Source organism: Uranotaenia lowii, chromosome 3, assembly GCF_029784155.1.
Source record: "Uranotaenia lowii strain MFRU-FL chromosome 3, ASM2978415v1, whole genome shotgun sequence".
NCBI classification, from domain to species: Eukaryota; Metazoa; Arthropoda; class Insecta; order Diptera; family Culicidae; genus Uranotaenia; species Uranotaenia lowii.
In genome coordinates this window covers 189,330,400-189,347,366 of record NC_073693.1, presented here as the reverse complement: position 1 = coordinate 189,347,366, position 16,967 = coordinate 189,330,400, and the positions used below count along the sequence as shown (strand labels likewise).

Below are 16,967 nucleotides of genomic sequence, written 5' to 3'. Positions count from 1 at the left end.
GAAAAAAAATCCATGTTCAAATCAAAACGGAAAGCACAAAATGCACATTTTTACTCTTATTTTCCGTCAATAACATTGTTGTTTCTATTTTGATTGACCGTTTCACCGCTAGGTAAGTCGCGTTGACATTCACCTTGTCAAATTGTAGCGTCTGACCGACCGACCCGCATATATCTACTTAGCCCATTCGCAACCATTATAATGGCATCATCGCGCAAGTCCAGATTAATGATATTTAATTACAATTGCGAGTGAGTCCATCAAGACGGGTCAGTCAGTGTAATCAATCATAAAATTTCTTGACACGGCTGAGCTTGCCCATGTCACGGTTATCGTCGTGTGCATGTAAGTAGGTACGAAAGCCCATTAAGTCATCACTTTGTGTAAATTGTACAAATAATCGGCTTGACCGGATCTCAACCTGGTAGCATTTGCAGAATTTAGCAAATGGCAGACTTTCCGAGACGTATGTTGGTATCTCCAGATCGCGCATTAGAAGGTAAGTAAACAACAACTCTCATTCATGAACCGCATCCTATCGAACGTGTGTACGGTGTGTCTAGTCCTAGATACAAAATCAAGTCAAAGAACGGTCAGCGAGATTGTTCTTAGTGATGATTTCCAACTGTGGTGGCTTGGTGGAAATATCATAGCTACTTAAGGCGGTTCAAATGATTCTTGAGTAGCTGACTTCTCCATTGACCTTAACTGAATTTCATTTAATTTTGAATGTACATTTTATTCCAAATTCAAATGATTTATGAATCAAATTTCATAGCTGATAAAATCTGAACAAAACTTATCTGAAAAAATAAGGTTTCACAAATTTCTGCATTTTAATAATTATTCTTTGAGGATTGAAGAAATTTCGCTTTTAATTCCCACATCTGTAATGGAACAACTGTTACTTTACTTAGAAACATATTACCTTACTGAACTGCCCTAAAATCTACCCAACCATATTTGGCCAAGATGATGGTTTGAGCTAGCTTTGTTCAAAATACGCGCCCTATGTGCTTCTTGAGGGCTTTTAAGATTTTAACACACCTTTCCCTGCCCTACGAAACCGCTGCTGGCTGACTGGCTGGCTAGGTAGTCCTTCTCCTGCCGTGCTCAAGAAAGCGTGAACTGTGCGGTGAGTGATTGCTTCATTTTTTCTCGCTGCTTCTTTCAACTTCTACAAGATGAGCTCATAAAGCTACAGCAATGGCATTACCAGCAGCAGCAACAACAGCACCGGTAATAAGTGCTACCAAGCTTAGTCTTGATCCATGCAACCAAGAAAAGCGTTTTTTTTTTTTACAGAACGCAAGAAAAACGATGATCTTGAAGCGTAAAATCTTAAATATCTTCGGCACACGGCAAAGGAGATGTCTTCATTGGAACCAGTGTTTTTCTATAGGTTGAAATCGCCAGGAACGACGGGAAAACTGCTAAACATTTCGCATCTTTAGAGAACCCTTTTTGGAAGTTAACCGTTTGTTCGTACGCTTGGCTGCATTAATGACCACACCACTGAATTTGCCATATCGTTACGGTAGCACTATCAATAAAGCGTCAAAATCACAATGATTTTACAAGCATCAATAAAAATCCTGCTGGAATCCGGATTCCCTTCTTCTGTTGCCTCCTGCCTGAGACACCCTCCGCAAATAATTGCAGCTTGTCGGGGATATGTCAGAGCATAATGTCTTCATCAACTGTCCTCTCTAGTCGTTTCGGGGTTGCCAATGCTTCCCAGAGTCATTGTCACCTTTCTGGCCACAATAGACCCTGAAAGCATGTATGCAGAGCCTCTAGGAATTCAGGCTAGACGAGGTTCAGAGAAGGATTTGGCGTTAATAACCATAACATAAACATCGGTCTTTAATGCCTATTAGCCCATACAAAAACTCGGGCGAGAATTCGACCGAGCAAAAGCAAATCCCTCAAAAGTTTCTACACTTCCGGATTAGGGGTCGGTCGTTTCTAATCTGCCATTATTGTAGCCATCGGCAGCCAGATTTGGCCCCTGTTTTTGGCTGCTCTCTATCTTCCATCCCTATATGTATCGCACTCTTCTTCGACCGAGCCTTCACCAGCAGGCAGTAATCAAAACAAAACTGAAACAATCTGTTTGTGGAAATGATCCATTAATTCCTGCCATTTTCCCCTGTTCTGAATCTATGTGACAGAGCTACTTTGAGGTTTTGGAAACGAAAAAAAAATCAACAACCGTTTTATGTACGAACCGGAATTGATTATAATGGCGGGACTAGCACGTTGTCTGGACACCGGGAATATGGCTTTGGGAACGAATAAAAAACCGAGCTAAACTTTTGCGCCATAATCGCTTTCCATAATGTAATTAATTCAGTGCTTTCAGCAGTTCTGAGTATGTAGCTTCGAAAGTGGGACTGACGAATGAAAATCAAACGTGCGCAATTTCAAACCAGACATGCCTTTGAATTGCCCCTGTTTAAAATTTATTTCGATCTACAAACGTATTGAGTAACCTGATAAATTTGTCTATGATAATCATGTAAAAACTCAAAGGTGATTTATCTATGGTCAATGTCAATAAACTCGAGCCAATTAAATGAAAATTAAAGCTTCTTTTTATCAACGGCAAAATTGGAAGATATACTAATGACTAAATCATAAATGATCAACCTATCAAATTCCAATTTTCAAAAAAATTTAACTTCAACTATTTGCTCAAAATTATGGATGTCCAAAATGACATACCTATCACTTGATGTTGACAGAATGAGAACGTTTGTTATAAATGTGATTCTTTTATCTGAATGCTTGAGAGCGTATCATGTAGAACTTAAACACAAACTCGTTAATCAGGTTTCTAAACGGACGAGTACAAAATATGTTGAATGAGTTAGACGTAGTATTGCGAAGAAAAAATTTTCGTTGAAAATTGTGATTTCGAACACCGAATATAGGAGTCAGAAATAGAAAAGTTTCACCACTGTGTTTATTCCGCTAAAAAATTGAATCAATTTAATTTCAACCTTTACAAGGATTTTCAACTCATTCAAAACCATTTTTTCCTAGAGGTTTTTTTGCATTTTCTAATAATTAAAAAGAATACTTATTTGTAAGAGCAAGTTCACTGGTGTTGGGAAAAAGTGGTAATTTTGACATTTTGAAAATTTTACCATGCAAAAATGTTTTCAAGATCGTGGGGCGTTGTATTTTTTTACAACACTGTTTCTATTTCAGCCGTATTTGATATAAATATTGCTATTTTTGCATCACAGCATGCGAAAATACAAAACGTGTTGTAAAAAACTAGAAGGCCACAGATCTTGAAAATGTTTTTGCACGGCAAAATTTTCAAAATGGGCCGTAAGTGTCAAAATTTCTACCACTTTTTCCCAACACCAGTGAACTTGCTCTAAACGATAGAATACAAGGTAGGCGTTGGTCAATTCGGAGCGCATGTGTTTTTTTTTCCTTTCGTCGTGAAATCTTTTAAATTTTATTTATTTCAAGTGAAACGTTAATATTAACATGGAAAAATACCATTTTTTATACTCAAAGTTGACACCTGACGTGTTTTCAGTTAAAGTCGGAAAAAGTGAAATATCAAGCGAAAAAAGTGGTGTCTGAAGATTTAAACCCTCCATGTTCAAAGAGCCATTTCAATTTAAATTTACACTCTCGGTAACATTTCGTGAAGATAATCTAGAGTTTTGGGAAAATCAAAGGTTTCGAAGAAGATTTGATTTAACCAATGCTTGGTTAATGTTTGCTATCGTGTGGAGAAGAATAGTAATAGGGAATTGGTAAGCTTTAAAACTTGGTAAAAAAAAACAGGATTGGGGAAAATAAAATGTTCCCCCATGCCGTATCAGTTTAAAGTGGTGTAGAATGTTTCCGATCAAGCTGCTTCCATTTGCTGTGCACATTGTGCTGGAAAAAGGCTGCTGTGACATTGGGGTTCTAAAATGATTAGCTTCTGAAAAAAATAGTTTTTGGGAAACAAAATATCAAGTACGGTTGAAAAAAGTTGATATTTTTTTCCGTGTTCATTTCCCAATGACATGGCAATATCTGGAAAACCGATGAAGTTTTGAGGAATGGAGCTGCACTGAGATAAGTATCCTTGATAATTTCACTCAAATAGATACTATCTATACTGATCTCAAAGCAGCTTTTGATCGAGTCAGTCATAACTTGCTTCTCGCTAAGCTTCAAATACTGGGTTTTGCGGACACATTTGTCTCATGGTTGGCATCTTATCTCAAGAAAAGAAAAATGACGGTCAAACTTGTATCCCAGATATCTTCTGCAGTTAGTAATTGCTCGGGCGTACCACAAGGCAGCAATCTTGGGCCACTCAACGACGTACTGCTGTTTTTACCGAATGAATGCCTACTAGATTATGCGAATGATCTCAAACTCTTCTACAAGATCAGGACTGTGGCTGGTTGTTTGATACTACAAGATTGCATTAACATGTTTACCAACTGGGGTGCATTGAACCATCAAACTATCCAAAGTGTGCAATTAGCTCTATTATTATTAAAAAAAAATAGAAATAATAGAAATAAGAATAGTATCACTTCTGTTTTTCAACAAAAATCGAGATTATTTCTTAAAATTTACTGTGGAAAAGAAAATAATAATGCTTCTATAAACTGTTTGAATCATAACTACCGTAAAACGGGGTAACATTGATCACCGGGGTAGCTTTGATCAACATGAAATTGTGCCAAATAATCATCAATAACTAAGTCTATAGTTTGAATTTTTGAAAACTGTTTTCTACGTTTGAAAGCCTATTAATTGAGTATCAAATAGGCAAAATTTGGTTTGTATTTGAAATTTGTTTTCTGCTAGTAAAAATGTTATTTCAAAATCTTAAAATATCTATTTTTTCCAAGGCTCGCAAACAAACAGCTCTCCTGATGATACCAAAGCAATTAGAAGCAAACGAGTTGCTGAATGTGAAAGAACAACGTTTTTTCTTTGTATTTGGGTAGTTGTAGTGCTATTTTTATAGGCATTTAGTGATAAACTTTTTATATTTAAAAATAAAGGACGTTTTCCAAGAGTAAGCCCGTATTGGAAAAATGGCTATGAACCCTATCAAATGGTTAACTTTGAAGAAAAAATTGAAATGGTAGTAGTGGGTGAGCCTAGAAGAACGTGTGAAGGTAAAACTTCATTTGTATTTTGAAGCTAAAACTATTTAGCAATTGTTATAACTTTTGCCCCTAAATGTATGCAGCATCAGTGTTCTTTTTTCGATTATAAATGTTTTTAAAAGAAAACGCTAAAAACTAGGTCAAATTGATGAACAAGCATTTAAAATTTTATTATTATGGTTTTTTGTATTCTTTATGATCAAGAAAACTCGATAAAATCGTCAAAATAGAGACTGATCAATGTCACTCCAAAGCATCAAATACTGAACAGAGACTAAATCGATTTTTAAATCAAATTTAAAGAAGTCTAATGAATTTCTGCAACCATGTTTTACGTTCATAGGAGCCCAGTACTGGTTTTGAAAATATTAAACATGCCACATTCCCCTTAACAGAAAAAATAATCGAAAAATATTGAAAAAAGTGATCAATCTTACCCCGGATTACGGTACTTACATGCAGTTTTAGGCATCTTCTAGTATTTCAAAGGGTTTTAAGGGATTTTTAAGATATTTTCCTCTAGCACTAAGGAATTTAAAATTTCAGATATAAAACCTTATCAAAATGCTAAATTTCTTCATTAATATAATATATATAACTTTGTTTTTTTTTCAGTAAACCACACTTTTTTCCAAGTTCAAGTCGTAAATGGCAGCACTATCTTGCAGTTAAAACCAAATTAAGTCTCAATATTTTTTTTTTTTTTTTTTTTTTTTTTTTTTTTTTTTTTTTTTTTTGTAGCGGCCCACCACACTCCCCCACACCAAAAAGCTCATTAGAGCCCCCTGGTAATGGACGCTACTGTTCTCAGCATGTCTGGCAGCAACAAAAATTAATAAAAAACGCGGGCAAAATTTTACTCATGCTGAGAACTGAAATGTTTAAATTTAGTGCGAGGAAATGTAATGATAATACTAAATTAAATACTACATGGATCTCAATGGAAAACAGATTTCCTTTAAAGAGATCCACTATTTCCACTATTGATTTTCTGGGTTCATTTAGGTTCATCTTTATCATTTCGAAGTAGTATTCGATAACAATTCTGATGGAGTTCACGCTGAAGGAAGCTTTTCTGGATTTGCAAAAAAATCACAAGCACAAGTATATACCAGCACCTTTACTTCCTGGTCAATGGCAAATCATATCAATAATACTGCTAGACCACACAGCAAAAAAAAATTTTACTGTGGGCGATGTAATTTCAGGTGATGTTAGTCAATCTATGTATTATTTTTGATTTTGGTTAAAATATTACATCTAACTAAACGATGTACACAATATGAACGCGTCATGCAGTGCAATATTACAACCTGCTCTGTAGTATAACATCAAGTAGTCAATGTTTATTCCAAATGACATTTTTAAATTTTGTTCGTATCGAAACGGAAGAAACGGATTGTGAAACTCAGGAGGATTTTTGCTGCTGGTAAGTCATGTCAATATTGATAATACATCTAAGCAAAACTATTGGTGATAGTTTCTTGACAAAATTCTTCGTTTTCAGGAATTTTGGTCCATGTTTATCGGGGATGCAAAAGATATTCACAGATTTAAAATAGCCGGATCTGAAGGTGTGTATTTTATGTTCAACTTTTTATCCTCCTTGTGAACTATTTCATTTGATGTTTAAACAGGAATGGATAGGCGTTTTCAAAAGCGGAATTGCATAACCAATGGCCATCCAAGGGACAGAACATTGCCAAGTCTCGACATGCGTGCAGAAAGCTGGAAGAATGACGTGAGATCGTTCAAATCCCAGAAGAACGAAACAAGACTAAACGTGGGTTGAACAAATACCTTGACAGTTTCTGTTCAAGTAAGACAGTCCATGATCAAACTTGTAAAACATTTCAAAAGGATTCTGGTAGGCTCACCAAGTGCTGGTTTGATTGAATCTTTTTTATACGGTTTATCTTTCTAAAACCTTATCAAAAAAGCTCCGGTAATCAAACAGTCCAAAAACAGAAGTGCTGTTTCAAAAACAAAGCTGACCAGAGAAAATATTATTCTTAAAGCAATAAGAAAAACAACAACAAAATCTAACAATGAATTTTGTGATTTTTTATTTTTATCATTACCTATATTAAAGAAATAAATTCAGCTCTTTAAATCTTATTGCTCTGTTTAAATCTGATTTAATTTTGCAATCTCGTATACACATAGAAGTTCCAGACTGAAACTCTTTCCTAGTTGAATTCTTCCGTCGCATAATTTTGTATAAAACGAACGTGTAAGAAATTTAGAAAAATTTAGAAAAAAAAGTAACGGCAGCGTTATCTTCGTGCTCGAGTTCGTCTACTGAGATACATACTTTTAGTGTAATTTTTTTACATCAATCTCGTGTAGTAACTTTGTACATCCAAACAATGTAATATTAGATACCTTAAGCGACTCATGTTAAGTGCACGTTTTTGAAGTAATATAACAACACTTTTTTTGCTGTGCAGATGACTATCAAGTTTCATCGGGAAGTAAATACAACATTATTTTGATTATCGGACCAAGAAGTTGAACCATTTATAACAAATTGTAAAAAAAAAGTTATGACGATTTCAACCATTCATATTTTAACAAGCGAAATACATACACACCAAAAAATTTATAATATTACTCGAGACAGAAACGCTTGAAAACCTAATTATTTTTCGCCCTAATTAGGAATTGATTTAATTTCACATCATTTTCAATCTAAACTTAACAAATACCCAAGCTTACGGGCCATAATTTTCGAAAGACTGAACTGTAACATGATATAATCCATTAAAGATGTAATTTTCAATCACATTGAATATAAACTTATAAAAGAAACCTAAATTTAAATTTAAGAAGATGTAAAATTATGTGTGAGGTTTCAATTTAACAACCATGTGTCAACACAAAGTTCTTTCATTAGTTGTTGTGGCAGGCCGCAAAAAGTTTATCCTGATGAATTTAACTTGTGAACTCTGTATCAAACTTGTTGTTTAAGAAATTTACCCTGCGTGGGCGTAAGTGTGAGTTCATAAATAGTGGATTGTGTTTTTAAATACAGCGCTCTCAAACGTTATCCCTATCATTTACTTCAGCGCCGAAGTGTAGTTTTAATTTTAAGTGAAATGAGGTTAAACTCATAATTGAAGAAAAGACTTCATTTAATGTTTGATTCTTGTTTTCCTAAAAAGGCAGATTTGAGCAAAAACAATACCTTCGATAGTTGAAGAAGGATAAAGGATCATGAGCGACATCACGCGTATGGCGACATTTTTGATTCGGAAAGGTCCAAGAATGTTCTGTTCTTCCATCTCGAAAACCAGTAAGTTTCGAAAATATTATTTCTATACCTACCATTTAATTTTGAATTCAATTTTATCATTCATTCGCCCGGGCATCAGGAGACCCGCAATTATTTGCATTGCATCAATCAAAATATTTCAAACGTTGTCTTGTGTGAACGAGACTTTGTAATTTCGGTTATTTCAGTTCTTGTTTTGGTTTACTTATTTAAAACCGACAACAATTCTAAAATATGTTTGCCTTTTCTAGGGACTCGGAGAGATTTCCGAAGTAGAATACCTACTACTTACTGAATTTGAATGCTCAAACCATCATAGATCCTTCTCCTGAGCAATCATGGTTGTCGTCTTCTTTGTCCTACTTTTTGAAAACCTCCAGACAGGGCAGTCTATCACCCAGGGTTATCTACAAAATATTGCTTTTTTGTAATCGCATCCCGGGCACAAAATCTCTAGAATTTTACTATTTCTCACATCGGAACAGTTAAAACTCAACTCGTTTTGACAAAATCGAAAATGATGACAGCTGCCAAAAGTAAACAATTTGGTTTATCAAAAGGGCGATGCTCTTTATTGACTATTATAATTATAATAAAGCTATGTTTATTTAAATATATAATACAAATTCATATTATGCACACCTTTGGTTTTGAACAGACTTTTTTTCTATTTTATAGTAAAACTATTAGTCAGATATTAAAAAATCTGAATTAATGGATTTTGAAAGTCATTAAATCGATAAAATAGAACCTGCCAAATGTTTTCGTCCTATTGAAATCTACAATGCGATTTCTCATTATCTAGCTCACCTGTTAATGTACGCGTCTTGAACACATTAAAAACGTTATGCATTTTCGAAAAGTCGTATTCTCATTTTTAGATAACTAAAATAAATTAAAAAGTAAATATGGTTTAAATTTGCATATTATTATAGAAATCATACAAAGTAATAATATATATATACATATAAAACACATAAAATTACAATAATCTTTGATATAACTGAGAGGCGCCCTTTTGATAAATTTAATTGTTTACTTTGTTTGCAATTAAATTGTTGTCAACAAAACGAAAAGTTTCCTTGAAAATTTATCGAGTGCGAAGCTGAGTTAAATTGACGGAATAGACGAGGATTTCGGTGGCCCCTGCAGCTGGATTTCGGCGGAATTGAGTAGGACAGAAGCCTTCTTAGCCTATAGCTTCTTTTCGGACGAATATTCCAGCTTTTGTGGAAATCAGGACGATCAGGAAAAGCGCTTGACGAAACGAAAAGCTTCTGGGCAGGTCTTCACGCGTTCACCTCATTGCATCGTTGGCCGTGCTGTGACGTTATGTTTTTGGTGACATTCTTTGAGAAAAATCCGTTTCATGATCAGGTAGCAATTGCCTAAGTGCCTTAAAAAGAACTACAGAAAAAGGATAATATAAAACCGATCTTTGCTGCGTGGGAATTTAACACCCTTCAATTTTCCTTGGAATTCCGTGTTCAAACCAGTGATTACAGGTATGTTTTCAGTAATAATATGTAAGCGCAACGATTTAAAAGTATTATGTCCAAAACTTTGATTTTCTAGGGATCCGTATACGCTGCAGCTGTTTCATCAGATAAATCGAAGATAACATCAATTCTGGTCTTGCTCACTAAGCGGGGTGCACGAATTAAATTTTAGACCGGAACAATAATTTCTGCAAGTGGTCATGGTCATCTATCGGTTGTTGTGGAAAAACATGCACAAAATGTTTTCGGTTCATTTGGAAAGCAGTATCCGGAAGTGCTTGAAACAGAATGACGTTTTCTACAGAACGAGTACGGATTTGAAAATACTTGTTCTGCAACTTAAATTTGGGTTTTGGAATAGGAAATCCATGACGGTTTCCACAGCACAGTGTTTTGTATACTTTAGCATCACTGCTTCTGAAGCAGCGTTGCAGGAATGTTGGCTACGGGGAGAATTATTTTCCCTCTGCAAAAGGATGACAAGAATTTCCGAGACGAGATGGAAGTTGCTCACGAATACAAACAGAGCCTACGAAAGGAAAATGTAACGAACAGCAAAAACCACTCTTAAGATTCAACCGGTTGTTGCCAAGGATTCTCGCAAGCGAATGCCTCCAAACCGATGGTCAGTATTTCTTCTTTTCATATCATATGTGCTTTTCTGGATTGATATGCCGTTTAAAATACTAATTTATGTTATTAAGTTCTGATCTCAAAATTGCTTTAATATTCACATTTTTTAACACAACTAAAGCCGAATTAATGATATCCAATTCATGTTTTCATTGAATAGAAGAAATAGCTCATGTTGTAGACCAAATAAAATATTAATTATCTTATTCCTATCTCCAGCTACCCAATAAGGAAATCGAAGGCGTACGGCAGCCGATTTATGTGGACTGTGGATTCTCAGATAAGCTAAGCTAAACTATTACGCAGAGAAAAGCTAAAAAACGATTATTGAACGTTGTCCAAAGAAAAGCAGAATGCCTGATCAGTTCTCATCATAAACGGTTTTCCACTGGCATACATCTAGAGCTTACTTAAAAGAAAGGTAGCTAACTTTTGATCTTCAAAATAGTTTTTCAGTTTCATTACAAGTAATGTTATAGATGAAAATTAACCGACGGCGTTTCTAAATGGGGTTATAAATAGCTCTTCCGCAATTTCCGTATGAAAACTACCGAGAAAATAGATTTTGCTGTTAATCATTGCGAAATGTTAGTTCATCAGAACAATTGATTACTTGAGACACGGTTCCCATAATCGCAGATTGAAAAATCGTTTGTTCAAATCGGAGTGTTATGTCTTATAAAAATTTAATAATTCTTAAAAAGAAATTTGAATTCAGAGTAAGACTAAATTCTGTGAACGAACAAAGTGGCAAATAAAATCAAAAATTATGTCTAGTGTTATAACTGTTTAATTATTTCGTCCAATAAAATTATTTGCTCAAAACTTGTATCATTTTTATCGTCCGAAAAAAATCCAATTGAAAAAAAGAAATCCGATTATAAAGTAGTCTTGTAATTTTAAACCACTCTCAATTAGTGCGGCTTACGTAAAAATAAGTGTCCTGTAATTTTCTATTGACCTGTAAAACTACGGTAAATGTCCTGCTCCTTTTTGTTACAGGATATTTGCTGTAATTTTATGAAAATTATGCCCCTGCAACTGTTCGTTTAATTATAAACACATTAAAGACTGTGAAAAAATCCAAAACGAGAAACACTGAAATTCGGTATTCTTTATCTTAGAAATCTTTGATTAAATTGATGAAATAATTTTTTTATCGTTTAGGTCATGACGTGCGAAGTTATTGCTTGGTATTAACGTCCATGTGATTGCCAAGCAAACATGACTTCTCGAAGGACGGCTTTGGGTGGCTAGACCGAGAGTCAATCATGAATAAGAAGGACCAAACAATATCAACACATTGCAATAATATGTGTGAGAATATAAATCGAAGTGAAAAGTAATTAGTTGAAAATTATGTTTTATTCTTAAATAATTCTACAGTTTACTAAACAACAGTTTAAACTATAACGTTTTAAAAATTAATTGAAATTTTTCTTACGACATTTAAAGTTTATTTCATCTGAAAATATTACTTTATTTTATAATGCTTTTTCAAATGTTGCAAAATAAATTTTCATTCCATAGTTCAAATGGTTTTATTTCATTGAGGATGCACCAACCAAGTCCATTTCTTATTCTATTAAAAATCCAATACAGAATATTGATGAATTTGGTACGGAAAATTTAAAACCCCGAAGAAATAAACAAGGTAGTTATGAGGTGTAACGTGATTTCCGGCTTGAATTTTACAAGAAGCACCAGCATACCATCAATCCTATGTGTCTGGTCGACGTGGACAACAGCACAATCTGCGGCATCTGGGTCTGGGCGGACAGGCTTTCACTTTGCTTTGGTTTAGTAGAATTATTCACATATTAGAATGTACGATGCAATATTATATCATCAATGATCTAAATTTCTGTCAAAAACGATGCTACGCTTTTGTGCGTCCTTCTTGACGTAAATTTACATCATTGATGATATAATTCTATGTTGAATGTGCTCTTAAATTATAGCCGGAAATTTTATGTCTTCAAGCGTTTCTGTATTTTCCAGTGTAATTTTATGTCAAAAGTGATGCTTCTTTTTTGTGCATCGTTTTTGACATAAATTTACACCAAAAAATTAATAGTGTGTACTATTGGTATTGATTATGCTTCACAATGATCTTTAATCGAAAAATCAATAAGTTATATAGTATGTATATGACCAGGTTGTAAAAGCAACATTCCCATTATTAGTTATATCACATAAACAATACGATACTCAGAATTTTGGTTAAAATTTAAAGTTAGTTTTGCTGCAGACCTTTACAAAGCACGAAAAAGTGGTGTTTTTTACATGCTTTGGTAAGTTCTTTTGTTTCCATGTTGTTAGAAGTGCTTGCTATCTCCATATGTGAGTGCAGTTGTTCGACCATTGTTTGTTTTCGATGCAAAAAAAGAGATTTTTTGTCATTATTTCTTTCATAACTCTTCAAGGTGTTAATGGCCCACTTTGGTGTCTTCAGATGAAAGTTGCATCATGAATCGAGCTATACAATGGTATATTTTGCATAATATTCGGTGGTGCAGACGGTACTTTTAGACGCCATTCAAAGTTTATTTACAGCTTTTCACGTTGAAGGTCATTATTGAATTTTTTTCAACTATTCTATTTGGAAAGCTGATAAAATTTCAATGCATTTTTATGTGCTATTTTATAATTTCCGTTGAGAAACAACAGAGTTATGTAGCTTTGAAAAATGGTTATTTTTTATTTACAAAAAAATCTAACCGAAGCTAACTCAAAAAATAAAAATGTTAGAAATCTGAAAAAATACATGTGTTTTTAAGTCGCAAAAATGAACCAAATTTTCAATTTTGGGGAAAATCTGAAGACCCCCGGCGCAAATTGTCAGATAATAAAAAAAAATCCCCTTTTGTCAGTTTTATCAAATTAGTCAATTTCGTCAATCTTGTCAATGTTGCCAATTTTGACAGCTTTGCCAATTTTGTCAATTAAGTGCATTTCGTCGATTTTGTCATTGTCAATTTGGCCAATTTTTTAATTTTTTTCAATTTCCTTCGATTCTGTCAAGTTTGTCAATTTTGTCAATTTGTCAATATTGTAAATTTGGTCAAAATTTAGTCAATTGGGTCAATTTTGTAAATTTCGCCAGTCAATTTTGTCAATCTTTTCAATTTTGTAAATATAGTGAATTTTGTCGATTTTGTCTTTGTCAATTTTGTGAATTTTGACAATTTGGTCATTTTGGTCAATTTGGTCAATTTTGTCACCTTTTGTCGATTTTTGTCAGTTTTATCAATCTTGTCAATTTTGTCAATTCAGTGAATTTTGTCGATTTTGACATAGTCAATTTTGTCAATTCTGCCAATTTTCTCGATTTTGTCGATTTTAAAAATATTATCAATTTTTATGATTTTTTCAGCTATGTGAATTTTGTCAAATCAATGAATTAAGCCAAGTTTTTCAATTTGGTCAATTTGGTCAATTTTTTTCAATTTTGTCAATCTTGTCGATTTTTTTGTCAGTTTTATCAATATTGTCAATTTTGTCAATTTAGAGAATTTTGTCGATTTTGTCATCGTTAATTTAGTCATTTTTTCAATTTTGTCGATTTTGTCAATTTTATCAATCTTGTCAATTTTGTCAATTTAATGAATTTTGTCGATTTTGTCATCTCTTTTGTCAATATTGTTATTTTTGTCAATTTTGTCAATTTTTTCAATTTTGTTTAATTTGTCAGTTTTATCAATCTTGTCAATTTTGTCAATTCAGTGATTTTTGTCCATTTTGTCATCGTAAATTTGGTCAATTCTGCCAATTTTCGCGATTTTGTCAATTTTTATAAATTTTATCAATTTTATGATTTTTTCAACTAAGTTAATTTTGTCAAGTCAATGAATTATGTCAAGTTTGTCAATTTCGTCAATATAGTGAAATTGGTCTATTTAGTCATTTTTTTTCAATTTTGTCAATTTTGTCAATTTTGTCATTTTTGTATTTGGTCAACCTGGCGAAAATGGTTAATTCGGAGTTCTTTCCTGTTTCTTCAACTTTGTCAATAATGATTATAAGCTTTTTAGCATTATATGCATGTTCCAAAAAAAATCCCAAATGCTTCAAACTCTACTATGGAGGGCTTGGTGGCGCTATTGTTTGGTTGTCATCTTCCATTGGCTTCAGCAAGTGAAAGTTCAGATTGACCTCCAAGCCGTCATCGTTTTTTCTCTATTTTGTATTTTTTTTCTTTCTTTTAAAGGTTGAAGGAGAAAAAAAACCAAATTTTTCAAGATAAAAATCATTTTTATTGTACTGCTCAGTTTCACAAAAATGTCGAGAACAAAGTTTACAAAAATTCACACAAATACACACAAATACACAGACATCATCAGAACTCGTCGAGCTGATTAGATAGGTACCTATGAAGGTACCGTAAACTGGGGGAACTTTGATCAGCGGGGTAACTTTGATCAACGTAAAATATTTGCAGATAATAATCATTAACTAAGTATAAAGTTAAAATATCTGAAAACTGTTTACTAGGTTTGGAAGTCTGTAAATTGAGTAACAAATAAGCTAAATTTGGTTTTTATTAGGACATTTTTTATATTACTTGAAATATAATTTTAAAATCCTAAAAAATCTGGTTTTCTGAAGGCTCACAAACAAACATCTCTTGTTATCAAATTTAAGCCTTTAGGAGCAAATGTGTTGTTCAAAGTGAAAGTTTAACTTTTTTCTTGGTTTAGGTTAAGTTTGAGTGTTATTTTTATGGTCAGTTGATGACAATTTTTGGATATTGAAAAAAAAGGTCATTTTCCATGAAAAAGCCCGTATAGAAAAAATGGCTAAAAACACTATCAAATGGTTATGTTTGTAGAAAAAAAAGAAGATGGGAACTGTGCGAGGACTTAGGGAATTGCATGAAGGTAAAATTTTATTTGTTTTTGAGGCCAAAAAATATTGAGAAATGTTTATTATTTTTGCCCCTAAATGTATGCAGCTACATTGTCCCTCTTTTGAGTATATTTGATCTTAAAAGAAAACGTTGAAAAATTCAATTAAGTCCAAACAAAAAATTACTGTTATCGATGTTTCGCGCCTTTTGTGCTAAATGGCATCAAAACAATAAATATGAAGATGTTGAGATACGTAAAAACCATAGTGATCAAAGTTATCCCGAAACTCGAAATCGGGTTTTGTAACAAACATTTAATTATAACCACCAATGTCGTTTGAATGTACTGCAATCAATGATCATATTTAATACTCCTCACCTCAGTAAGGGTTTTAACGCTTTTAGGTATTACGAAAAGGTAACCCCTTCCAAAATATTCAAAAATGAACGAAAAAAGTGATCAAAGTTCCCCCAGTTTACGGTATATCTAAGACCCATAATTAATGATCTCCCAAATCGACCGATAACTATACCTTTCTGTAAGAAAGGCAAAAAAATGAGACTCAACCCGTTTTCAGGTCAGATTACTCTGAAAGCCTCATTTCACCCGATTTCCCCTGGATAAAGGAGAATGGGCAATTTTATTTTTGGGTGCACAGATCAGCAATATACGGTTCGAAAGATCGAGACAAGAAAAAGTTTCTTTGTGGTCAAGAAAATTTACCTTGAAAAAAAAGTTATGGATTGAAGAAGTTGTATTATTTCGAAGAAAAGAGTGGCAAAACGCTAGCTGAAAATTGTTGCCACTCTTTTATCCCAGTGTACACTGGTTCAAGTGTGTTAGATGTTAGCCTTCAACTCGCGGTATCGGCTCAGAGAACTACCGTTCTTCCAACTGAGCCATGGTCCGAATTTTAAAATTAAACCAGTAGCTGGGGACTGGATTTCAGCTGAATTAGTGAAAATCTATTCATATAAGAACCCCTGAAAAAAAACACTGGATAAGGAAGAAAGCTCTTTAAACGAGAATAAAAGTTCTGTCTCGCTTATCTAGGTTCAACCACGTTCAACTGTATTTGTAGAATTTGTAGAATGATATAAGTACCTATGTCATGTACCTAAATCGAAACATCAGTTACTTCACAATATTAATTAGTCTTAGCTTAGCTTGGTTGACTACTCATATCCACCTTAAATCATTGAACTTGAAAGGCTTTAAAGATATGATCATTCAACCTAAATTTCAAAATAAAATTTTCGTATAATATATTTTATTTGCCTTTGCTCAACTTACGCATTTTAAATTCCATAGTTGCTGGTGTGGCTGAACAGAACAAGTTCTAATTCGCCAATGGTTTTTTTTCTTCTTTCTTTCGAGATTATCCGAAGGATGATTCATCCCTCAATCTTCGCCAATGGTTGCTACTCCGTGATTGATCGAGGCCATCAATGTTGTGCAAGGGGCAACAGAATGGTGTTTGGGATTAGCAGAACATTCACAGTGCACAAAACTCATGCACTTCTTCGGAAAATGAACAATAATGGCGCCGGCCACGTCCTACTAG

General features: G+C 33.7%; 1 protein-coding gene and 1 long non-coding RNA gene across 2 annotated transcripts in view; one reads left to right on the top strand and one right to left on the bottom strand.

The window, feature by feature from the left end:
- LOC129751932 (homeobox protein SIX3) overlaps positions 1 to 16,967 on the bottom strand; it is a 198,547-nt gene that overhangs the window by 132,050 nt on the left and 49,530 nt on the right. The gene's annotated exons all lie outside the window — the stretch shown is intronic.
- Positions 9,405 to 11,316, top strand: LOC129751936 (uncharacterized). Its single transcript, XR_008738829.1, has 3 exons — positions 9,405 to 9,926; positions 9,997 to 10,545; positions 10,773 to 11,316. It is a non-coding gene; the product is annotated as an uncharacterized LOC129751936 (long non-coding RNA).